Raw genomic sequence first — 23,371 nt, forward strand, 5'->3', positions numbered from 1 at the left:
AGAGTAAACCCTCTAATGACCAACTCAATTGTCATCAACCTATTGCTGACCCTCTTAACATCCACTACCTACCCTCTTATATCTTTGTCTACTAAGATGCCTACTATATTCCTACATCTCTCACTTTCTAAGTACCACAACTTATACCCATGCACATCCCTAGTCTTAGACCCTACCAATTTTTTCTCTAGGAACATGCAATTTTGATCCTCCTCTTTCTAAGAATTTTCAGCATCTATAAACTTAGCCTAAAGGGTACCTATCTTCATACTCTTAGCCTAAATAACTATCCAAATATGAAAAGTATCTCTTGATCCCTAAATTTGATCCTATATTGACCCATTTTCTTGTTTATACCTTTTACCTACAATGAACCTATTTTACCCTGGTCCCTTCTTAGACATTGTGCACCTTAACTTACATAAATTATCTAAGTTAAGAATGATTATCATAGGGAATGTAGTTAGAATTTGATATGAATAAGGGTTTGAATAAGAGAAAATAAAGTAAGGTTGAATGTGGTTAAAAGAAAAAGACTTAAAAAAAAGAAAAAAAAAACATAAAAGAAACTGCACCCAACCTAAATAAGCAATAAAAGTAAGAAAGGGGAAAAATACAGGCAAAATATAAGGAAGTTGGTAGAGAAGTGACCCCAAATTATAATCGTATTGTCATAGAGGGTTATTCACTATATCCCTAAATATACCATACAACTCCTAAGCCTATGTGACAAGCCAAATAATGTCCAATAGTGGTCCCAGTCCAACATTCTGAAGGGCTAAACTAAAGAAAATAAGGGAAAGCCCATGGTATTTTATGCATATTTATTGGAACTTCAGTTGTGAGTCTGAGTGTCTTGATATCACCCTCATAATGACATGTATAATCATTCTGTGATATTGGGACTTATTTGTTGTAAGGGTATATGGTTTGTGTTATTGGTCTTTTATCTGTTTGGGTAGTGTATACTGTGTATTTGCTTGATTATTTATTGTGAATATAATTCCATACCTTGATTCAATTATGTTGCACTGGCATGCTACATAGATCCATACAATAGTTTTAAAAAGATGGAAAAATGAGGGGGTAATGTTTTGAGCTAAAATTAAGTTGACTGTCGCAGGTGCCCTAGGTTTCTCTTTGTGAAGCATCGTCATATTGTTTTGTTATATGTTTGTTGTATGAGGAATGCAAATGTTCTAAGTTGAGAGTGTTGATGTGCCAATTTTTCATGGAACTTTGATGCTTTAAATTATAAAATATACAAGCACTTAGGTCCATGTTGGTAGATATGATGTGTTTGTTCTTGTTTTGCCAAAAACTAGGTATTGGAATTAAAGAAATGAAAACATAATGATAAAGAGAAGAAGCATAACTTAAAGGGCCACTTATGTCCTGTAAGTGGTACTTACAATGGTCTTAGGTCCCTACATAGGTGTCAGAAACAAAGTTCTGAGAATCTAAAGTCCGAAAATTGGCCTAAGATTTACAAAGCTGCCACTTATGATCCGTAAGTGGCCACGCAAGTGTCATAGTAATAAGGTTTTGAGGTTCTAAGCAAGGGAAACTTACATTGTGTAAGCTTCACTTACACCTATTGTAAGTTCCTTCATAAGTGGCACTCTTGCAGCATGAAGATTTTCTGACACTTATGGCCTACCTAGGGGTCCATAAGTACCACATACGGATCCATAAGTGGGTCCATAAATGGTCACAGCCCTAGTTTTCCTTATTTATTTTGGTTAGAATTTTTAGGATTTTTATTTATTTTATAAATACCATTTTGATGTTTATGTATTAGTTTATGCACTCTTTACATTCATAACACTCTACTGATTCTAAGATTTGACTTTTGATCTTGGAATCCATTGTTGTTAGTTTTTATGGTTGATTATTAATTTGAGATTCTTAGTTTTGTTCTTAAATCATTATAAGATTATCCATATGGTTTATTAATTCAATTGAATGGATCTTCTTGAAAATATGAGCGACTAAACCACCTAAGTAGGGTTGTGGGAACCTTGACGGAATAACAATTTAGGGAAAGTGCAAAATAGTTATTGATCTATATTCTTGCATATTTTGTGATCATTTTTTTTTATTGTTTTCTTAACGTCGGCAATGTTGAGAAACTACCTTTATTCAATACTTAATTCAAAAGAGAGGAAGATATTAGGAAAACAAGATCATGACAGTAATTTGAGGCTACCAACCCTCATCTAATTAACTTAAAACTCAAAAGGAAATAGTTAATCTGGGATCTAGTATACGTGTTAGTAAGGTTACACCAAAGGTGTTCAGGATACAGTAGGTGATACATATTATATAAGATTCTACGTGTAAGATATTAGGATAATTCAACAAAGCATGATAAATCTATGGAGTTAGGAAGTCAGGGGGAACACAGTCCTAATATTCATTTCTTATTGATTTCAACCAAAGAGATTGTTTACTTTTGATATTGTTCTCACAAAATACCCCATTTACTTTCTTGCATTTTTACCACTACTTTGACAAGTTTGTGAGAGACATTCGGCCTATTTCCTATGAGGTTGACTCCAACCTCTGTTGGGTTACTATAGTTGGAAGCGATCATGTTGTACTTTATTTGGAGGTATAACTTTGGTCACATTACTCTTTATTTGCAAATATGATGTGAATACCATGAAAGAAAAATCTTGATTCATCAACATTTATGTCTGCAAAGCCTTAATGCCGAACGCGAAGTCCAATCTAATGTCATGGTTATCATTGACCCTCATAAATGTGAAGGGTTGACCGTGATTGGAAGTCATAGTTTACTACAGTATAATAGTCTCTATTTTAGGGTTTTCCTCCATTTTCGGACTTTTGAGCTTCGAGTTTGGGTAATATTCTAGGGTTCTAAGCTCATTGAACTTGGGTAAGCTCCAAAACCTTACTCCATTGATGATATTATCAAGAATACCTCTAAATCATGATTTAAAAATACAAAATTGGGTTTTTATTAGTAAATTTAAAAGGAGGATTTTTTGATTTGGAGCTCTTTTTTAAACTATTTTCACGGGGATTTTAACCTATAGACTCCTATAACTACAGGGAAGTGTTTTCAAAATAAAATTCTGACTTTACCCATTTTGTTTTCAAACTCATTTTTCAAAACCATATTATACCTAGATAAAAATGGGTAATATTGGTATCATATCTTGATTTCAACACATTGATGCTATATTTGAATAGTGTAGTTGATTTTGAGGTCGTTTTTGAAGGGAAGGCTCTATGTTGAAGCACTTCAAACCCAAATTTTATTATTTCAAGGTAAGTTATGCTTAACTTCTTTCAGATTGAGTTAGGTAGTTAATATATAAGGAAAGTATGATATCTGTTTGGGAAAATTGTTATTGGGTTTATATTTCAAGATTATTTTTACTATTATGTGCCTATGTGGGGGCTTATATTTTTTGTGGTTGGTTTATGATATCTAATATTATGTGTTGCCTGTGTATAGACTTTATCTTACATCATTGGCCTTATTTGTGCACTTATATGCCTCTATTCTAGATATACTGCCCATATCGGGCTTGTTTTCCCATTATAGCCTTATTTGAGTATTGATTGCTTTTATCATGATAAAATACCTGAGATAGGATAGGTATGATATGGATGATGTCTTACATGCATATTTACTTTGATAGTACCTAATTCAAGTTGATAAACATGAATTATAGACATATTGAGTTAGATTCTAGGCAAACAACATGCTTACATACATACATATATATACTGTGATTCATAGAATAACATTTCTCAGTACATATACATTTGAGTTGATATCATTATTTGAGTTAGATATCATCATTGGGTAGATTGGAGGAGTTGATTACGAGCATTACACCCTTATTCCATACATATACATTCATGAGATATCAGTACTACTGATAAACACTATTTTTAAAAGAAAATGATTCACTTCAATGAAAACCCTCTCCATGAACAAGAGCCAGAGAGGTGAATTTTGATGAGATTAAGATTGATATATGATGGCTTTAATCTTTCATCCCATCCACATTGCATTGTGTTGAATTTGCATACGCATCTTTGTTGCTTTATTAGTTTTCTTATTTTGTGCTTAGTTTAGTGTGTTTTCATATGTTTGTATTGTTTAAATTTTCTCTGTATTTATATATTAAAACTATTTGTGGAGACAATGTGAGCTAACTTTTGAGATTTTTCTGCTTGCAGGCGATGTGCTTATAGTATTTTTATTCATCATACTTTTTTCTTTGCTCAATTAGCATATGACATCTACTGGGTACAAGTGAACCATACTTAGTCCTAATGTTTCCCTTTCAATTCAGATCCTAGTACAAGCTCTTCTCATGGTAGCTAGTTTTATGTTAAGACTTTCAAAGTTCGATGTATTGATCTGATCCAATAATTAGGACTGAATCTGACCTTATCTATTCTTATTTGTGTTTATTTTAGTTATTATCCGGATATTGTATTAGATGTTCTTACACTATGACACCAGATTTTGGAACTTGATTTATGTATTTCTTTCAGTTTTACGCTTTTACTTATACATTAGGGTATGACTTCATTCTAGGAGTCTTAAATTAGTGTATTGTAGTTAATTTTATATTTATCTTTATCAGTTCGAGTAATTTTCTTACTTATCAAAGTTGATGTGCGATAAGTGTCATCATAACCCCTTTTTGGGTCGTGACAGAAAGTTTTTTGTTGTTGTCGTATTATGGGATCAAGGTATAGTTAAGGTAAGATTAGTGGTGAGGTATTTAAGAGGAAGGAGTTGCGCATTTTAATTTGTGGGTAGTTTAGGATGTTAATTTATAAATTTTGTCAACTCAAGACACAAATAAATAATAATGATAAAATTATCTGCCAACTATTTTTAACTAATAAAAGTATTGAAATATTAAAAAGCTAGACCTAAAAATATGGTTAAAAAATATTAAAATCATTTGATTATTTATTAAATGAGTAAGACATCTAGTATCCCTTGAATTATGACCAAATTTGCACTCTAACTTCACGCGGATCCTATTACTCCCCCTTCTCGGATCAAATTTTAGTATATTTTTGTCATTTTTTTAGCTGACATGGCATATTTTGTCAATATTTCTAGTTGGCGTGACACCTTTTGACCTGGGCCTGTTTTAATAAAGGTGCAACATCAGCATAAAAGCGTGACAAAAATATACTATAATTGAGTTCAAGGAGGTAATAGGACCCTTGTAAAGTTAGTGAGTGTCCTAGCAATTTTGACCATAGTTCAGGGAGATACTGGATGTGTATCTCTTTATTAAGACCTAAATTAAAAGAAAACATGTTTTTAGAAAATTTTCTTTTATTTGAAAATCAAAAACATAACTTATCCAAAAATTTGACTCGATTTTTTGTACTTTTTTCCAAAACTTTTAAAACAAACTTATCAAAAATATGATAAAATTAAAACACCTAATATAGACCTAATAGAGATATTTAAAAACTAAAATGGTGTAAAACATTCATTTGGTCAAAATTTATGTGTTTAAAAGGATTTTTTTTCATTGTTTTTTTAATTTAGAATGGATCCTTAATGACATCAAGAGATCGAACAACCAACGAAGTACTAAATTGATGTGTTCCATCCATATAAAATCTTTTTATCACCTTTTTTAAGTAGGCGGATTGATAGAGAAAGATTTCGTTACTCAAATTCTCAATTTGCGTACCAAGAAAATATTTTGTCCTTCCAAGATCTTTTATCTCAAGCTCCTTCTTTAATAATCAATTGCCTTTTGAAACTCTATTGGAGTTCCAATAAGGTTTATGTCATCAATATAAATATGAAATATAAAAAACTCAAATGTGGTTTTTTTATAAACATATATGGAGAAAATTCATCATTTATATAACCTTCTTTAGATAAATACTCACAAAAAATGTTTATACCAAATGTTTTATATTGCTTCATACGATACAATAATCTTTGCAATCTAATTAAATACATGTCCTCAAGACTTTGACTATATGCTTTAGGCATCTTAAATCCTTCAGAAATTTTTATATATATCTCATTATCAAGTGATTAACATAGATAGGTTGTAACCACATACAACAAATTAATTTCTACCCTCTCATAGATAGTGAAACTAATAAGATAATACAACATTGTTGAATCCATCACTGGTGAATATGTCTCTTCATAATTGATACCAGACCATTGTAAAAATCCATATACAACAAGGTGTGTCTTATATCTTTGTATTTAATTTTTCTCATCACTTTTTAGCACTAAGACCAATTTATTGCCAGTGGATTTAATACCATTAGGTGTTTGTGCTATAGGTAAAAAAAAATCATGTTTGAAAGTTTATTCAAACTCTGATTGAATTTCCTTTTGCAATTTTTGCCAATCATTTCTTTGTCGACATTTTATGGAAGATTGAGATTCAAGATACTCACTATCTTGAATAATTCTTATTGTAATATTATATACAAAGACATAATATACTAATATTTCAAATTAATTTTAATTAATTCCTGCACCATTTGTATTTATGGGTAGTTCCACATTTTTATGAGTCTTGGGCTCATTGATTTCTTCAGAAATATCAAAAGTGTTGAAATCTTGAACTTCTTTATGAGAATTTTTTTTAGTATCATCTTGGCCATTACTTTTTTTTTCTAGGACTTTATTCCTTAGAATCCAACAGTCTACCATGTTTTAGGCATGCTTTAGATGTTGGGTTCTAAATTTAGAGGGTGTTATGCGAAATCTAATTGTTGCAAACTATGAGAGGATAAATCAGAAAAAACAAAAACAATACTAAGAACATAATATTATTATATGATTTGTCCAATTGGCCTACATATAAAACATAATATTCAAAACATAAAAACTATTGAGAGAGAAAATCTCACCCTAAACAAAACTCTTTAAAGACTACATTGTGGATGCTCTTGTTATTGTATGAGAAGGGGATCTTCTATTTATAGATATTTAAAATTTTTCCTCCAAGAAAGAGGTTTGCCAAATATGAAAAAGTTTTATATTTTCCTTTTAGGAAAAGTAAAATTAAATATGGTAATACTTTTTTACTTTTCTTTCAAGTAAAGTAAAACTTAATTTTGGTAAGAAAATTAGGACAAAAATCCTATCAAATCTCTCCTTTTTGAATTGATTTTCTTCACTTGATCTGCCTTCTTCACATTTTTTATCTTTGTTCTTCACATAATCTTCATAGTTGCTGCTTGGTATGGTTAAAAATGAAGCTTTTGGGTTAAAAATATATAAGCTCTTTCGGGTTAAAAATATATGAGTACTTTGTAGGGTTAAAAGTAAGCTTTATTTTCAAATATGTAATAGCGGGATTATTGAAAATATGATTTTCAATTATCTCCACATGTAGTTTTATTTTGACAAAATATCTTCACAATTGTCAACTTGGTTTCAACTTTAATCTCAACATGTCCTCAATCTAAATCATCGGATCATTGAACCATAAGCTCTGATACCACTTGTTAAATCGAGAAGACGTCATGCGAAAGATAATTGTTGCAAACTATGAGAGAAAATATCAGATAACAACAAAAACAATACTAAAAACATAATATTATTATATGATTTAGAAAGTTAGCCTGCATATAAAATCTAATATTAAAAATATAAAAAGTAATGAGAGAGATAATCTCTCTCTAAACTGTAATGCCACAAAGTTTTTCTTAACTAAATTTTGTCCCTAAAATATCAATCATTGGCTTCTAGAATGATTTATATTTTTTTCCCGGTGGAATCCCTTAGATTTAAACTTTTCATTTCGTAGATGATTGAATAAGTTTTTCGTTGACATAAGATGTGTCCAAAATGGACACTCGGTGAAGGAGTTATGGTTAATTTAAGTCCTAGTCATAAAACACCATCATTCCTATCCATAGCGCGTCGTGGAGAGGGTGTAAATAACGATGGTCAATTTCTAGTGGGACTCCACGATGGTGGTGCATCACAGAGTGGGCCAAATTCCCATTCGTTGATTTCCAGTGAGCCACTACGATACTGGCGCATCGCGGTGGCCCATGAAATTGGGCACCCATTTAAATTTTAATACCGGTCTCATTAAGGGTATATTGGGTATTTTTCTACACCCTTATCGGTCGAAACACGAGATTTCAACCCCAATTGAACATATTACTAATATATTCACCAAAAAGATTCAAGAGCACTCTCTAGGGTTCCATATTGATAATCCAAATAAATCAAGATTCAACAGTAGATTTTTAAAATAAATTGAAGATTTGGAATCCCCAAGTCATGGTCATCAAGAAGCATCCTTTCAATATCTAGATAGAGGTACGTGGGATTTATACTAAAAAACTACATGGGCTTAAAATAATTAGAGCATGATTTTTAGATTTTTATGAATGAATTTCAAAGGGGTTTTGGAATCATTGTTCTAAATTACGTACTCCAAATATTTTAATATTACTATTGTGTTAACCTTGTGGTCCTATCCCCTAAATTGTTTTACATGTATACGTATATGTATGGAATTTGAGATTTAAGATTGTTGAGAACATAAATTATGAACTCCCTCTCGTGTATTGAATTAAAAATTATGGTTTTGTGTTTTCAAAGATGTTTACATAATATTATAGAATTTGAGCATGATTTGAAATTGTTGAGAGGGTGTTTATGGATATAAATGTATTCTTGTGTTTAAGAGAAAGAATTATATGTTAATTGAGAACTTTGACAAGACCACCTTCTACTGTACTACTAAAATGCTTTACAAAGATGAGTTCCTTGCATATGTTTACATGAGGTTTGAGAAAGAGTTTCTTTGAATTGAATTATTAAAATGGTGGTCCCAAAACTTGTGTTTTGAAAACAGAGATTTACAATAGACTAATAATGGCTTAGAGATGTGACTTGCAAGTCAATCGTATGGTGATACCATATGTATTTATGCCATAACAAATTATGTTTCAGAGTATGTTTTCAGAGTATGTTTTCAGAAATTGTATGTTTTGATAGAGTTTTAAAAAGGGGATTAAAGAGGGTTAGATGGTTATCCGGAGAAGGCGCGAGTTCAAGCAACTCTTAGCCTGAAATTGTATTTGCCAATATAGGTAAATTATTATGATACGCTGGCAACGGCCGTATGGCATAGTAGACTCAGAGACTCCAACCCTTGCGGCATACTTGGGTTGGGGGTTTCACTGCAGTGTTAATGGAAGTTTCCATATAGCCCATGGAATTTTTCAAAGTTGTAGGGTATACCACCTAGTACAGAAGTAACTGAGATTTCTCAGAGTTGAGATGATTTTTATAGAGTCTTTAAAAAGCCCATGTGAATTCTTACTATATGATATACTTATGAACTATTTTAAAATGCTCTTATATATGTTGAATAATAAATGATTATTTTGGATATGCTCTGCGTACCAGTACATCTGCATTGACCCCCCTCCCCATACCTCTCAGGTTCTGAGGCTCAGTCTAGCGGTCTTATAAGTAGTAGATAATTCAGACAGCTGATCAGATTGTGCAGCGGTAATTCTTCTCTATTCTAGAAGGCCTGTCTTTTTAGATTATGTCACTTATTTCAGTTTTGGTCTACTAGGGGCCTTGTCCTAGTTTTAGATAGTTGTCAGATTTTCATGTAGTAGAGATTTCACAGACTGAATCAGATGTTATTTAGATGTAGTTGATTTACAGTTTCCATACTTATGTTAAAACCAGAATTTACCATGTTTCTGTAGCATATTATGTTTTCGCATCTTCTTTTATTGTATGAATATTGTGCATGATTACTAGATAGAGAAGGGCAGTTCGGGCCTTCATTGTTCAGGATATTCATCACGGCTAGGCCCTCATTCAAGTTATGACAAACTTTGTATCAAAACACGGTTTATGGTCCCAAGGTGTCTGCAAAATCACGTCAGGTAGAGTCTTATTTATGGGTGTGTAGCGCGCCACAGTTATAAGCAAGAGGCTACTAGGCATTTAAGAATGTTTCTATTCTTTGTGATTTAGTTCCTGCTTTAGAGTCTAATTTGACCCCTAATCAATCACCTCTTGCTTTTCAGAAAACCAGTGATGCCTACCCGTCGTACCAATATTAATGCTTAGGATGATGAAGTCCATCCTACCCATGGGATGTAGACCCGTAATAGAGGTCATACCCCAGAACCTGTTCCTACTCCGGAAGTACATCCCTTACAGACCAGTCCTCCCAGAGCTCCCCGGAAGAGGGCCAATCGCACTTAGCCTCGTGAAGAAGAGGTTTCTCATGCTGAATTCAGACAGTCTATTCATATGTTGTCACAGCTGGTAGCTGCATAGACTCAAAGGTAGGATGTTACTGGGTCTGCATCTGCTACTTCTGATATTACTAGAGTGAGCCAATTCATGCAAATGAACCTGCTCATGTTCTCTGGTGCTAAGGTAGAAGAGGACCTGCAGGAGTTCATAGACAAAATAAAGAAGATTTTCTAAGCAATGTATATTAATCAGGTAGAGGGTGTTGAGATAGCATCATACTAGCTAAAGGATGTAGCGAACCAATGGTACAATGAGTGGGAAGATGCGAAGGGTGAAAATTTTGAGCCCACAGTTTGAGACGAGTTTGTGAAAATATTTCTTGACCGATTCATTCCTCTGGAGCTGAGGGAAGCTAAAGCAAATGAGTTCATGCACCTTGAGCAGGGTAAGATAAGTGTTTAGGAGTATACTTTAAAGTTTAACTAGATAGCCCATTATGCTCCTGAGTTGATGAGTAGTATGAGGGCCCGAATGAGGAAGTTTTCTTCCAGCCTTTTAGATGATCTGGTGCTTGAGTTTCATGGAGCTATGCTGAACAGGGATATGTACTTTTCTAGACTGTGAGTCCACATGCAGCAAGTTAAGGAGAGAAAGAAGAAGATAGCCTAATCTAACAAAATGGACAGGAAGGCAAAGAGAGCTAGAGTAACAGACCAGAGTCATAGTCGGCAGCAGAGTGGTAATTGGAGTGGAAAATGGAAAAATAAAAAGAATTAGGGTAATGCACAGTTGACAGCTAGTGCTCCAGTGTCCAGACCCACAGCTGAGCAGTGCACCCAGAATTTTTAGTCTAGTTAGGGGCCGAGGATATAGTGTACACAGTCACAGGGAATTGTAGCCCATACCTCTCGGTCCTATCTATATTTGGGAGATGCGGGAAAAATTATCTAGGGAGATGTCAGTTTGGCGCCTTGGTGTGTTATTCATGCGATCAGCCAAGCCATATCAAGAGAAACTGTCTGGCAGCAAAGAGTAATATTAGAGGAGCCAAGTCATAGGCGAATTTATCTGCACCACCACCTCAGAAAGGTGCCACTTCAGTCGTCGGAAATGGTCGAAATCGGTTGTATGCTTTGACCAAGCACCAAGAGATAGAGGCCTCACCAGATGTAGTCACCGGTACGTTATAGATCTTTTCTCATGATGTGTATATATTACTTTATCCTGGGTCTACCTTGTCTTATGTGACCCCATACGTGGATATTGGTTTTAGGTTTGAGCCTAATGTGATTGTTGAACCTTTTTTGATTTCCACTCCGGTGGGAGATTTTGTTGTAACTAGGAGGGTGTATAGAAATTTTGTTGTGTCTATTTTTAGCCGGGATACTAAGGCAAATCTCATAGAACTTGATATGGTTGATTTTGATTCCATCTTAGGGACCGACTGTCTCCATTCGTGCTATGCCACTTTGAATTGTAGGACCCAAAAAGTCATATTTTCTTTTCTGAATGAGTTTGTGATAGAATGGGAGGGACATTCTCTAGCACCTAGAGGGCACTTCATATCTTATATCAGGGCCCGTAAACTTATTTCCAAAGGTTGCTTGTATCATCTTATTTAGGTTAAAAATTTTAGTGCCGAAAGTCTCCCTCTTCAGTCTATCCCCGTAGTGAATAAATTCTCAAAAATCTTTCTAGATGATCTCCCAGGAGTACCACCTAATAAGGAGATAGATTTTGGTATTGATTTATTGCTAGATACCCATTCTATTTCTATTCCACCATATAGGATGGCTCTTTTAGAGATAAAAAAGTTGAAAGAACAACTAGCAGATCTTCTAAATAAAGGTTTTATCCTCCCCAGTGTGTCTCCCTAGGGTGCCCCTGTACTTTTTATGCGAAATAAAGACGGTTCCCTTCATATGTGCATAGATTACCGCTAGTTGAATAAGGTCACAATTAAAAATAAATATCCCCTTCCTAGGATTGATGATCTTTTTGATCAACTTCAGGGTGCTAAATGTTTTTAATAGATCGACCGTCATTCAAGAGATCACCAGTTAAAAGTTAGAGAGTCAGATATTCCCAAATAGCTTTTCGAACTGATATGGCCATTATGAATTCCTAGTCATGTCCTTCAGGTTGACTAACACCCTTGTAGCTTACATGGATCTTATGAATAGGGTTTTCTGTCAGTTTTTTGATCTTTTTGTCATTGTATCATTGATGACATTTTGGTATATTCTAAGAGCAAGGAGGACCATGCCAATCACCTCTGAATCATCCTTCAGACCCTTCAAGATCATAAGTTGTATGCAAACTTTTTCTAAGTATGAATTCTGGTTGAATGTTATTGTGTTCTTGGGGTATATTATGTCTTGTGAGGGGATTAAGGTTGATCCCCAAAAGATTGAGGTAGTGAGAAAATGGCCCAGACAGATGACTCCAACCGACATTCAGAGCTTCTTGGGTTTGGCGGGTTATTATAGAAGATTCCTCGAGAGTTTTTCTTCTATAGATACACCACTTACTAAGTTTAATCAGAAAAAAGGTGAAGTTTTTATGGTCTGGCTCTTGTGAGAATTGTTTTGAGAAGTTGAAAGACAAGTTGACTACTGCTCCTGTTCTGACTCTTTTGGAGGGTACAGAAGATTTTTTTGTATACTGTGATGCGTCCCGAGTGGGACTTGGGTGTGTTCTTATGCAGTACAGTAAGGTAGTGGCTTATGCATCTAGGCAGTTGAAGGTGCATGAGCAAAACTACCCTACTCATGACTTGGAGTTAGTGGCTGTGGTTTTTTTATTTAAGATTTGGCGGCACTATTTTTATAGGGTACATATTGATATATTTACTGACAACAAGAGTTTACAGTATATTTTATCATAGAAAGAATTGAATCTTAGGAAAAGGCGATGGTTGGAACTTTTAAAAGACTATGACATGAGCCAGCACTATCATTTGGGCAAGGCGAATATGGTAGCAGACGCCCTCAGTAGGTTATCTATGGGCAGACCTTCTCATGTGGGGAAAGAAAAGAGGGAGATGGTGAATGATATTCACCGACTTTCAAACCTAGGAATGCGACTTTTAGATTCTGAGGATGGAGAAGTGGTTGTTCATGAGATAGCTAAATCTTCCCTTTGTGCAGAAGTCAAAGAGAAGTAGGTTGAAGATTCCATATTGATGCAGATTAAGAAAGATATGGGTGAACAAAAGTTATTGTCTTTTAAAATTGGTGGTGATGGTGTTTTAAGATACCAGAGTAGATTGTTTATGCCAAATGTAGATGGTCTGTGGAAGAGAATCCTTGATGAAGCTCACACATCAAGGTATATTGCTCACCCTAGCTCTACTAAGATGTATCAGGATTTGAAAACCATTTATTGGTGGAATAATATGAAGCGTGATATGGCTAACTATGTTGCCAAGTGTTTGAATTGTCAACTAGTTAAAGTGAAACATTTGAGGCCAGGTGGTTCTTCTTAAGAGATAGCTTTGCCTTTGTGGAAGTGGGAGATTATTAATATGGACTTCATTACAGAACTTTTGAGGTCCTGAAACCAGTATGATTCCATTTAGGTTATTGTCTATAGGTTGACCAAGTCAGCTCACTTTCTACCTGCCAGGGCAAATTATTTGGGAGAGGATTATGCCAAGCTTTTCATTGCAGAAATAGTTTGTTTACATGGAGCACCTGTGTCCATCATAGCTGACAGAGGTACACAGTTTTCTTCAAAGTTTTAGAGATTTTTTTAAAATGGTTTAGGTACCTAAGTGAATTTTAGCAGAGCTTTCCACCCTCAAACAAACGGGCAAGCTGAGCGTACCATCCAGACCCTTAAGGATATGTTGAGGGCCTGTGTGATTAATTTTAAAGGTAGTTGGGTAGAGCACTTGCCATTGATTGAGCTCGCATATAATAATAGTTTCCATTCCAATATTAAGATGGCACCTTTTGAGGCATTGTATGGGAGAAAATATAGGTCCCCTATAGGATAGTATGAAGTAGGTGAGACATAGATATTTGGTCCTGATCTTGTTCATCAGGTAATAGAGGATGTGAAATTCATGAGAGAATGACTTAAGATAGCTCAGAGTTGTCAGAATTCCTACGCCAATGTTAGAAGAAATGATCTAGAGTTTGAGGTTGGAGATTGGGTGTTTCTCAAGGTTTCTCCTATGAAGGGAGTCATGCAATTCAGAAAGAAAGGTAAGTTGAGTCCTCGCTATATAGGACCATATCAGATTGTGAGAAAGATAGGTGGAGTTACGTATAAGTTAGAATTGCAAGCTAGTTTTGGTTTGGTTCATTCGGTATTTTATATATCTATGTTGAAGAAGTGTATTGGAGACCATTCTTTAGTATTGCCTATTAAAGAAATCAAAGTGACAGACTCCTTATCCTATGAAGAAGAACCTGTAGAGATTTTGGATCGCCAAGTTAGAAGATTGAAAAACAAAGAGATAGCCTCAGTTAAAGTGTTGTGGAGAAACCAGAAAATTGAAGAAGCGACTTGGAAATCAGAAGTTGACATGAGAGATAGATACCCAGACCTTTTTGATCTAATGGATGACGAAATGGAAGGAACAATCGTTCCCTTGTTCTTTCTATGCCTTAGAATGCTTGAAATTATACTTATCTGTATTCTGCGTCAATATTCAGGGCCGAATATTCCCAAGGGGGGATATTGTAATGCCCCGAAGTTTTTCTTAGCTAAGTTTTATCCCTAAAATATCAAGCATTGGCTTTTATAATGATTTATATTTTTTTCCTGGTAGAATCCCTTAGATTTCAAGTTTTCTTTTCGTAGATGATTGAATAAGTTTTCCATCGACAAAAGATGCATCAAAAATGGACACTTGGTGAACAAGTTATGGTTAATTTAAGTCCTAGTGGTAAAACACCATCATTCTTGTCCTTGGTGCGATGCAGAGAGGGTGTAAATGATGATGGTCAATTTCCAGTGGGACTCCGTGATAGTGGCGCATTGCAGAGTGTGCCAAATTCCCATTTGTCAATTTCAAGTGAGCCACCGCGATAGTGGCACATCGCGGTGGCCCATGAAATCAGGCTCCCATTTATATTTTAATACCGGTCTCATTAAGGGGATATCGGGTATTTTCCCATACCCTTATCAGTCCAAACATGAGATTTTAACCCTTATTAAGCATATTACTCATACATTCACCAAAAATATTCAAGAGCACTTTCTAGGGTTCCATAGTGATATCTAAATAAATCAAGATTCAACTGTGGATTTTCAAAACAAATTGAAGATTTGGAATTCCCAAGCTGTGGGCATCAAGAAGTATCCTTTAAATTTCTAGATAGAGGTACGTGGGGTTTATCTTAAAAAAAATACATGGGCTTAAAATCATTAGAGCATGATTTTTAGATTTTTATGCGTGAATTTTAAAGGGGTTTCGGAATCTATGTTCTAAATTACATACTCCGAATGTTTTAATGTTACAATTATTTTGACCTTGTGGTCCTATCCCGTAAATTGATTTACATGTATACGTATATGTATGGAATTTGAGGTTTAAGATTGTTGAGAGCATAAATTATGAACTCCCTCTCGTTTATTGAATTAAAGATTATGGTTTTATGTTTTGAAAGATGTTTTTTGCAATATTATTGCATTTGAGCATGATTTGAAATTATTGTGAGGGTGTTTCTTGATATAAATATGTTGTTGTGTTTAAGAAGAAGAATTTCATGTGAATTGAGAACTTTGACATGACCACCTTGTACTGTACTTCTAAAATACTTGACAAAGATGAGTTCCTTACATGTGTTTACATGAGGTTTGAGAAAGAGTTTCTTTGAATTTAATTATTGATATGGTGGTCCCAAAACTTGTGTTTTGAAAATAGAGATTTACGATAGACTAATAACGGCTCAGAGATGTGACTTGCAAGTCAATGGTATGATGATACCATATGTATTTATGCCATAACAGATTATGTTTTCAGAGAATGTTTTCAGAGTATATTTTCAGAGACTGTATGTTTTAATAGAGTTTTAAAAGGGTCTTAAAGAGGGTTAGGTGGTTAACCCAAGAAGGCGTGAGTTCAAGCAACTCTTAACCTAAAACCATATTTACCGATATGGATAGATTATTATTGTACACTGAAGATTGCCGTGTAGCGTAGTAGATTCAGAGACTCTGACCCTTGCGGTACACTTGGGTTGGGGGCTTCGCTGCCGAGTTAATGGCAATTTCCATATAGCCCATGGAATTTTTCATAGTTGTAGGATATACCACCTAGTGCAGAAGTAACACAGATTTCTCAGAGTTGAGATGATTTTTATAGAGTCTTTAAAATGCCCATGTGAATTCTTACTATATGATATACTTATGAACTATTTTAAATTGCTCTTATATATTTTGAATAATAAATTATTATTTTGGATATACTTTGCGTACCAATACATCTATATTGACCCCCCTCCCCCTACCTCTCAGGTTTTGAGGCTTAGTCTAGGGGTCTAATAAGTAGTAGATAATTCAGACAGCTGATTCGATTGTGCAGTGGTAATCCTTCTCTATTCCAGAAGGCCTGTCTTTTTAGATTATGTCACTTATTTCAGTTTTCGTCTACTGGGGCCCTTGTCCTAGTTTTAGATAGTTGTCAGATTTTCATGTAGTAGAGATTTCGCAGACTGAGTCAGATGTTATTTAGATGTAGTTGATTTACAGTTTCCATACTTATGTTGAAATCAGAATTGACCATGTTTCCGTAGTAGATTATGTTTTCGCATCTTTTTTTATTATATGAATATTGTGCATGATTACCAGATAAAGAAGGGTGTTTCGGGCCTTCATGCTTCAGGATGTCCGTCACGACCAGACCTTCATTCGGGTCATGACATAAACAAAACTCTTTAAAGACTACATTGTAGATGCTCTTGTTATTGTATGAGAAGGTGTTCTTCTATTTATAGATGTCCAAAACCTTTCATCTAAGAAAGAGATTTGCCAACTATGAAAAGGTTTTATATTTTCCTTTTAGTATAAGTAAAAGTAATTATGATATTAGTTTTATTTTTCTTTCAAGAAAAGTAAAACTTAATTTTGATAAGAAAATCAGGACAAAAATCCTATGTTTGGACTCATTATCTATAAAACTAGTGAATGACCCAATATGGACATCTATTTCTAATTCGGACATTCTCTACAAGAATATGTGATTTGGTTATCATTTTGAAATCTATAAATGCGTTTGGCATTAAATTTGTATTTTTATAGATGAATAATCTTTTGGTCTTCTTACTCTAAATTCTGAACGTGGATCAAGATGACACAACGATGGATATTTTTAATAAAATATCTCTTTTGATTTCACTATCTTCTACTCTAAATTTTAGAAAAACCATCTCATCAATTTGATAATTTACAAATTGAGTAGTGAATATATGCCATTAATGGTTCAAAAAAGAGAATAATGGAGGGCAATTCGAACCCAACATAAATTTCTAAAGTTATTTAGGAGCCCATCTTAGTGTGTTTATTGGAGATAAATACACATATATAGGGCACTTAAAAATTTACAGATGAGATATATTAGGCTCATGATCTAAAACCAACTGCAACAGAAAAAAGATTGATGAAAATTTATAGGTTTGAGATGAACAAGTGTTGTAGCATGCAGAATTGCATGACCCCAAATAGAAGTGGACAACCTAGTCTTTATTAGCAATTGTTTTGCTATCAACTACTAATGCTTAAGTAATGGCTCAGCAAGACGATTTTGAGTGTGAATATGAGCTATAGAATGTTCAACTCTTATGCCTATTGATAAGCAATAGTCATTAAATTATTTAAATAAAAACTCTACAAAATTATCAAGGTGAATGCACTTGATTGGATTGCCAGGAAACTATGTTGTACTCCAATTATTTATGCCAATAATTTTATAAATTCCAAGTTGCAAAATAGAAAAAGGAACACATAAAGCCATAAAGTACCTAAACAATGCACTAGGTGGGTAAATTGGCCCACAAATACCCCTTGTATACTTTTCAAAAAACGTAAGAGACTCAATCTAAACCTAAGTTGGTGATGATCTCATAATTAACTTGCCTTCGTAATAAAAAATACAAGAAAACTAACCATTCGAAAAAAAAATTCAAATTCTTTAATGGATGTCCATTTGAATTTTCTATAATTCATCTCATCATATGCTATCCAGGATATCCTAATCGATTTTGCCAAAGTTCAAAATTATTGAAATTAGGAAACTTTTGGTTTGCTATAGAATATGCCTCAATTTCTCTAATCTTTGTCCAATAAAAGTTAGAAGATAAAGCAAGAAATATTTTTATAACACATGTTTGCCTAGAGATATTCTTGGTGACACCAACATATTCAAGATTCAACTCATCTATTGTCTTTATTTTATAACCATTTTCACGGATAACTTCAAAACTCAAAAAAAAATTCCGAGACTTAGGAGAAAACATGCATTATTTATTAGGAGTTTAGGTCCTTTAGGTAAGATTATAATAACTTTTCTGAACCCTTCAATCAAATTGGTACTAAAAAAAATCATAGTAATATTTATTTTGCTCGTGTTTAAATGGGAAAATATTTTTCATCTTTGAGTACTATATGTGTTGTACCAGAATCAATCGAACAAACGTCGTCATGATTGAACATCTTGCTTTGAGAACTATCTATTTGAATGGATATCTATTAAATTATATACAAATAAAAGCTAGATAGTATAATAAATTATTAACTATCTTGTATTAAGCAATTAATTAAGTTATAGTGTAATATACTAATCGTTGTGTTTCTACAGACAAGTTATGTTATTTGACTTTTTTTGCAAGTGAAAAATACATTAAATAGTGTACGTTAGATAAATAGTAGTAAATATACTAACTTTACAGTACATTATATTCAATATATTTAATACATCTAATACACAATCAACAATGTCAATAAAATAACATGAGGGTGATAAACAACATGTATGATGGATCAAAGACGTGGGTTAGGATGATAGGAGGAGACTCGGACCATTTTTCTATAGAAATCGAGTTGCATCAGAGATCAGCTCTTAGTCCTTTCCTCTTTTCTAAGGTGATGAATGTATTGATGCTCGGCATCCAATATGAAGTGTCTTGGTATATCTTATTTACAGATGACATAATACTGATTGATAAGACGTGTAGTAGTGTGAATTATAAGTTGAAGGTACGGAGACAAACTCTAGAAACCAAAGGATTTAAGTTGACCAGGACAAAATCTGGGTATCTAGATTGCAATTTTTGTGATGATTGCATGAGGAAGGCTTAAAAGTACATCTGTGACACAAAGGCTCTCCTCAAGAGCGATCAATTTAAATATCCTGGCTTTATTACGAGAGTAGTGAGGTCATAGAGAGTGGTGTCACTCATCTTATGGATACGACGTGGATGAAGTGGAGGCTTGACTCTAGAGTCTGGTGTGATACAACGACATCACCAAAACTTAAAGGTAAGTTTTATACAGTAGTGGTTAGAATGAAGTTTCTACATGAGACGAAGTGTAGGCTAGTCAAAAACTCTCATGTTCAAAAGACGCATATAGCATAAATGAGAATGTTAAGACAGATGTTGGCCATACTGGGTGTAATATAATAAAGATTGAGGTTATTCGAGATAATGTGGGAGTAGCTTTCATGGTGGATAAGATGAGAAAAGCGAGATTGGGATGGTTTGGACATGTGATGAGGCGAGGTGTATATGCCAAGTGAGGAGGTGAGACAGATTGAATATAGTAGGTATGAAGAGGGGTAGAGGTACAAAAAAAGTATGGGGTGAGGGGATTAGACAAGACATAACACATATTCAGGTTATCGAGGACATGACCTTAGATAGGGGGATGTGAAAGACGTATATTAGAGTAGAAAGTTTGTTGAATTGGAGTGTTGTCGTGCACCATTGTTTGTTAGCTTAGGGTTTAGTTGTAGATATCTACAATTGTTGTTGTTTGTTGTATTTTAATTATCGCATTATTTTGTTATTGATTGTTATTTATCTCATAGATTCTACAATGTTTCCCTATTAGTTATCATATTTTTTTTAATTATTTTCCTCTTCTTTATACTTGGATTTTCTTCACGTGAATTGAGGGTCTTTCAGAAATACTCTCTCTACCTCATCGAGGTAGTGATAAGGTTTGCGTATATTTTAACCTCCTCTAAATTCAGTTGTGGGGTTTTATTGGGTATTACGTTGTTGTTGTCAAAACAATAACGTGAAAATGTATACAAAGTGTTGTGCTTGCTTTGTGACCATTAATTACAATAGTAGAATAAGAAAAACTTTCCAAGATGACAAAAAAAAAAAAAAAATCAAACCCCCGTCTGTTTTTCTATTTCACCTTTTAGTATAGTGGGCATCAATATAAACACAACAAAGATACATTGTAATGAATTTTCTCAATAGTCAGACGATCTTTATGTTGTTATATTTTTTTCGAGTAAGCAAGCAAATTTGTTGGTCTTTATTAACGTGTACTGCATGGCAACCATACTGATAAGTCCTATTTAGGATAGGACAAAACCATGTACATCATATCTCTATAAAAACATATTATTTTACAATTAAATAGGTAATTCGGTGTATTTCATGCTTACATAATATAACAAATTACATGCATGGTTAATGTAGTTCATTGAGTACCCATTTTTTTTCCATCAAGTAAGCAGCTAAATGATAATATTTAAAATGCTAATTTTAACTACGACCAATATTAAAATCAAACAGAAACAAATCGAATTTAATTTCGTGATAAACTACAATAATATGAGTAAAGCAATCAATACTAATTAAGAGATTAGTTCTCGTGTAAACAATTATTTTTACATGATTTTTTATTAATTAACTACTATCACTGGTAAAAACTAAACATTGTTCACTCTTTCATAGCCACGGAACCATCACCAATCAAGTGGTCTATTTTTCCTTCAAGGTATTTGAAGAAATCTGGCACATCCATGTATGTAATGTCAACATGATTTTCAGAGATAAATTTAGTCTCGAAATTTCCTTCAGAGTATGTAATTGGGCTTTAATGAGGGTTGTGTAGTTGAGTTGTGAAAGTAGAGGTCCCGAGGTACAAGCACTAGAAATTGTGGTTTCTAATACGAGGGTCTATATGATCGGGTGGTTCGAGTCCCCATTGTTATTATCACATGATTGGGAGGTACGAGTCCCCATTGTTATTATCACATGATTGGGAGGTACGAGTCCCCTACATTATATTTCATGATTTGGTGCTTGTATCACCTTGATATGTCAGGAGGTTCGAGTCCTCAATAGTGCATATATATATCCCCTGGTTCGTGTGGCCACATACACTAGGGCCTTACCAGCTGGGGGAGAGCTGGGTCGATATAGTCGGTAGGTACCTTCTTAAGTTATGATGGTTGAGCTACACAATCCAGGCTAAGGTATTCAATGTTGTTTTTAAGCCTTGTTCCTTGCCCCGGAATGTGATATTATGAATATACAAAATTGAATATAATGTTGTGCATTGGATTTTTCACTGCTTTTGAATTGTTATTCATGACATTACTTTATCCCCTATCCCGGATTTACATGTTAGCACTCCAACCGTTAATCATCTCCAGACATTGTGTCCCTACATGATCCAAGTAGCGGAGATACCTCTACTTTTCCTGCATTGAGTTAGGTGGATCGGCTTAGTTTGTCGGTTCGTTACGGTGAATTGGTGAGCTTCCATTCACCGAAAGGCTTAGGAATTTCATTAGCTTATATTCTTATATTTGAGTTGGTAGTTTTCATTATCATTAACTTTATCATTGTCATTGTCATCTGTTGGAGTTGGGGACATGTCCCGACTAAGACTAGGTTTTAGTTCTTTTGTTTGAAGGCTTTATTAGATTACTATGGACTTAGGTGATGTTGGTCGGTCGTTTCGGTTGGTTACTGGTTATTGGTCATATACTTTTTATTCTTTAAATCATATCTTGTGCTATCTTGTTATATGTTCAAAATTCATCCAACATTATGTATATTGTGTTATTTTGGTAGGTGCAAAGGGGTGGTCTCCAGTCCTCGGTGGACTTGAGATACCTGTCATAGCCAGGCCCTGGTTCGGGTCGTGACACTCCCATTGGTAGAGTTCCAACTTGGACGAGGAAGTTCTTTGACATACTCCCGCTCTAGGATTTCCCCATCCCTAATATCAGTATCTGGGAATTGGACATCCTCATTGATCCATGCATAATTAATGAGGTTCTTGGGGTACCCATATCTCTAAAGTCGACTATATAGCCATAGCTCGAGAAATGGACATAGTATAGCTGAGGGATGCTCTGGTTTTGTAATAGTTGAGGTATCAAGTATTCTGTTCCTTGACGAGAGTGTCAGTGGTACCTATTTTTCAATTGATGCTAGGGGTAGTTGAACCTTGTGACCTAGACGATTTGTTCATCTAATAATATTACAGATGTGACCTATCCTCTGGCATTAGCGGTGGCTTTTGCTATTAGGGCCATTCAACTAAATATGGTGGGAGCAAATGGTGATGGTCTGAAAGAACTTTTATCGAGTCCCTAGGAAGGTTCCTTCCATCTTAAGCAAGTGTCATAGTTGTAGAGATAGGTGAGGTTACCAGAGGACCCCAATGATTAGATATCAGAGATGGACATTCCCTTACACACCCTCTTGGTGAGAGCTAACATATCCTAGAGGAGGAGGAAGAGGAAGGCGGATAGAGGGAAAATTAGAGGGTCATGGAGGAGGCCCTAGATGAGGACGATAATAATGATGCCACTCCTTCCCAATCCCATCCTCTGATCCAAAGTATCCAATTAAAGGGTGAGTTGGATGCTATTAGGAGGGCTATGGAGTAGTTCCTTTCTACTTTCATAGCCCTTTCCACTATCCAGGACATTGCAGTACACCGCGGACTGCGACGACGAGAAGAGAAAGAGGCAATCCAGCTATCTCTTGCTCGCATGAATTTGTAATACCATAAAGTCCCTGTTTGGGTGTGTGGCACCTAACCAGGAGCTTCTCGATATGAAAGGAGACGACCATGCCCTAGTATCCCGCGAATGATAGGGCATTCATTTAGGTTTCCTTTTCCGCTCCCTCTTTT

General features: G+C 34.6%; 1 pseudogene; it reads left to right on the top strand.

Annotated features, from left to right (window-relative positions):
* Nucleotides 1-10,924: 10,924 nt before the first annotated feature.
* LOC107879120 overlaps nt 10,925-23,371 on the top strand; it is a 35,386-nt pseudogene continuing 22,939 nt past the window's right edge.

Source organism: Capsicum annuum, unplaced genomic scaffold (assembly GCF_002878395.1).
Source record: "Capsicum annuum cultivar UCD-10X-F1 unplaced genomic scaffold, UCD10Xv1.1 ctg2888, whole genome shotgun sequence".
Lineage (NCBI taxonomy): Eukaryota > Viridiplantae > Streptophyta > Magnoliopsida > Solanales > Solanaceae > Capsicum > Capsicum annuum.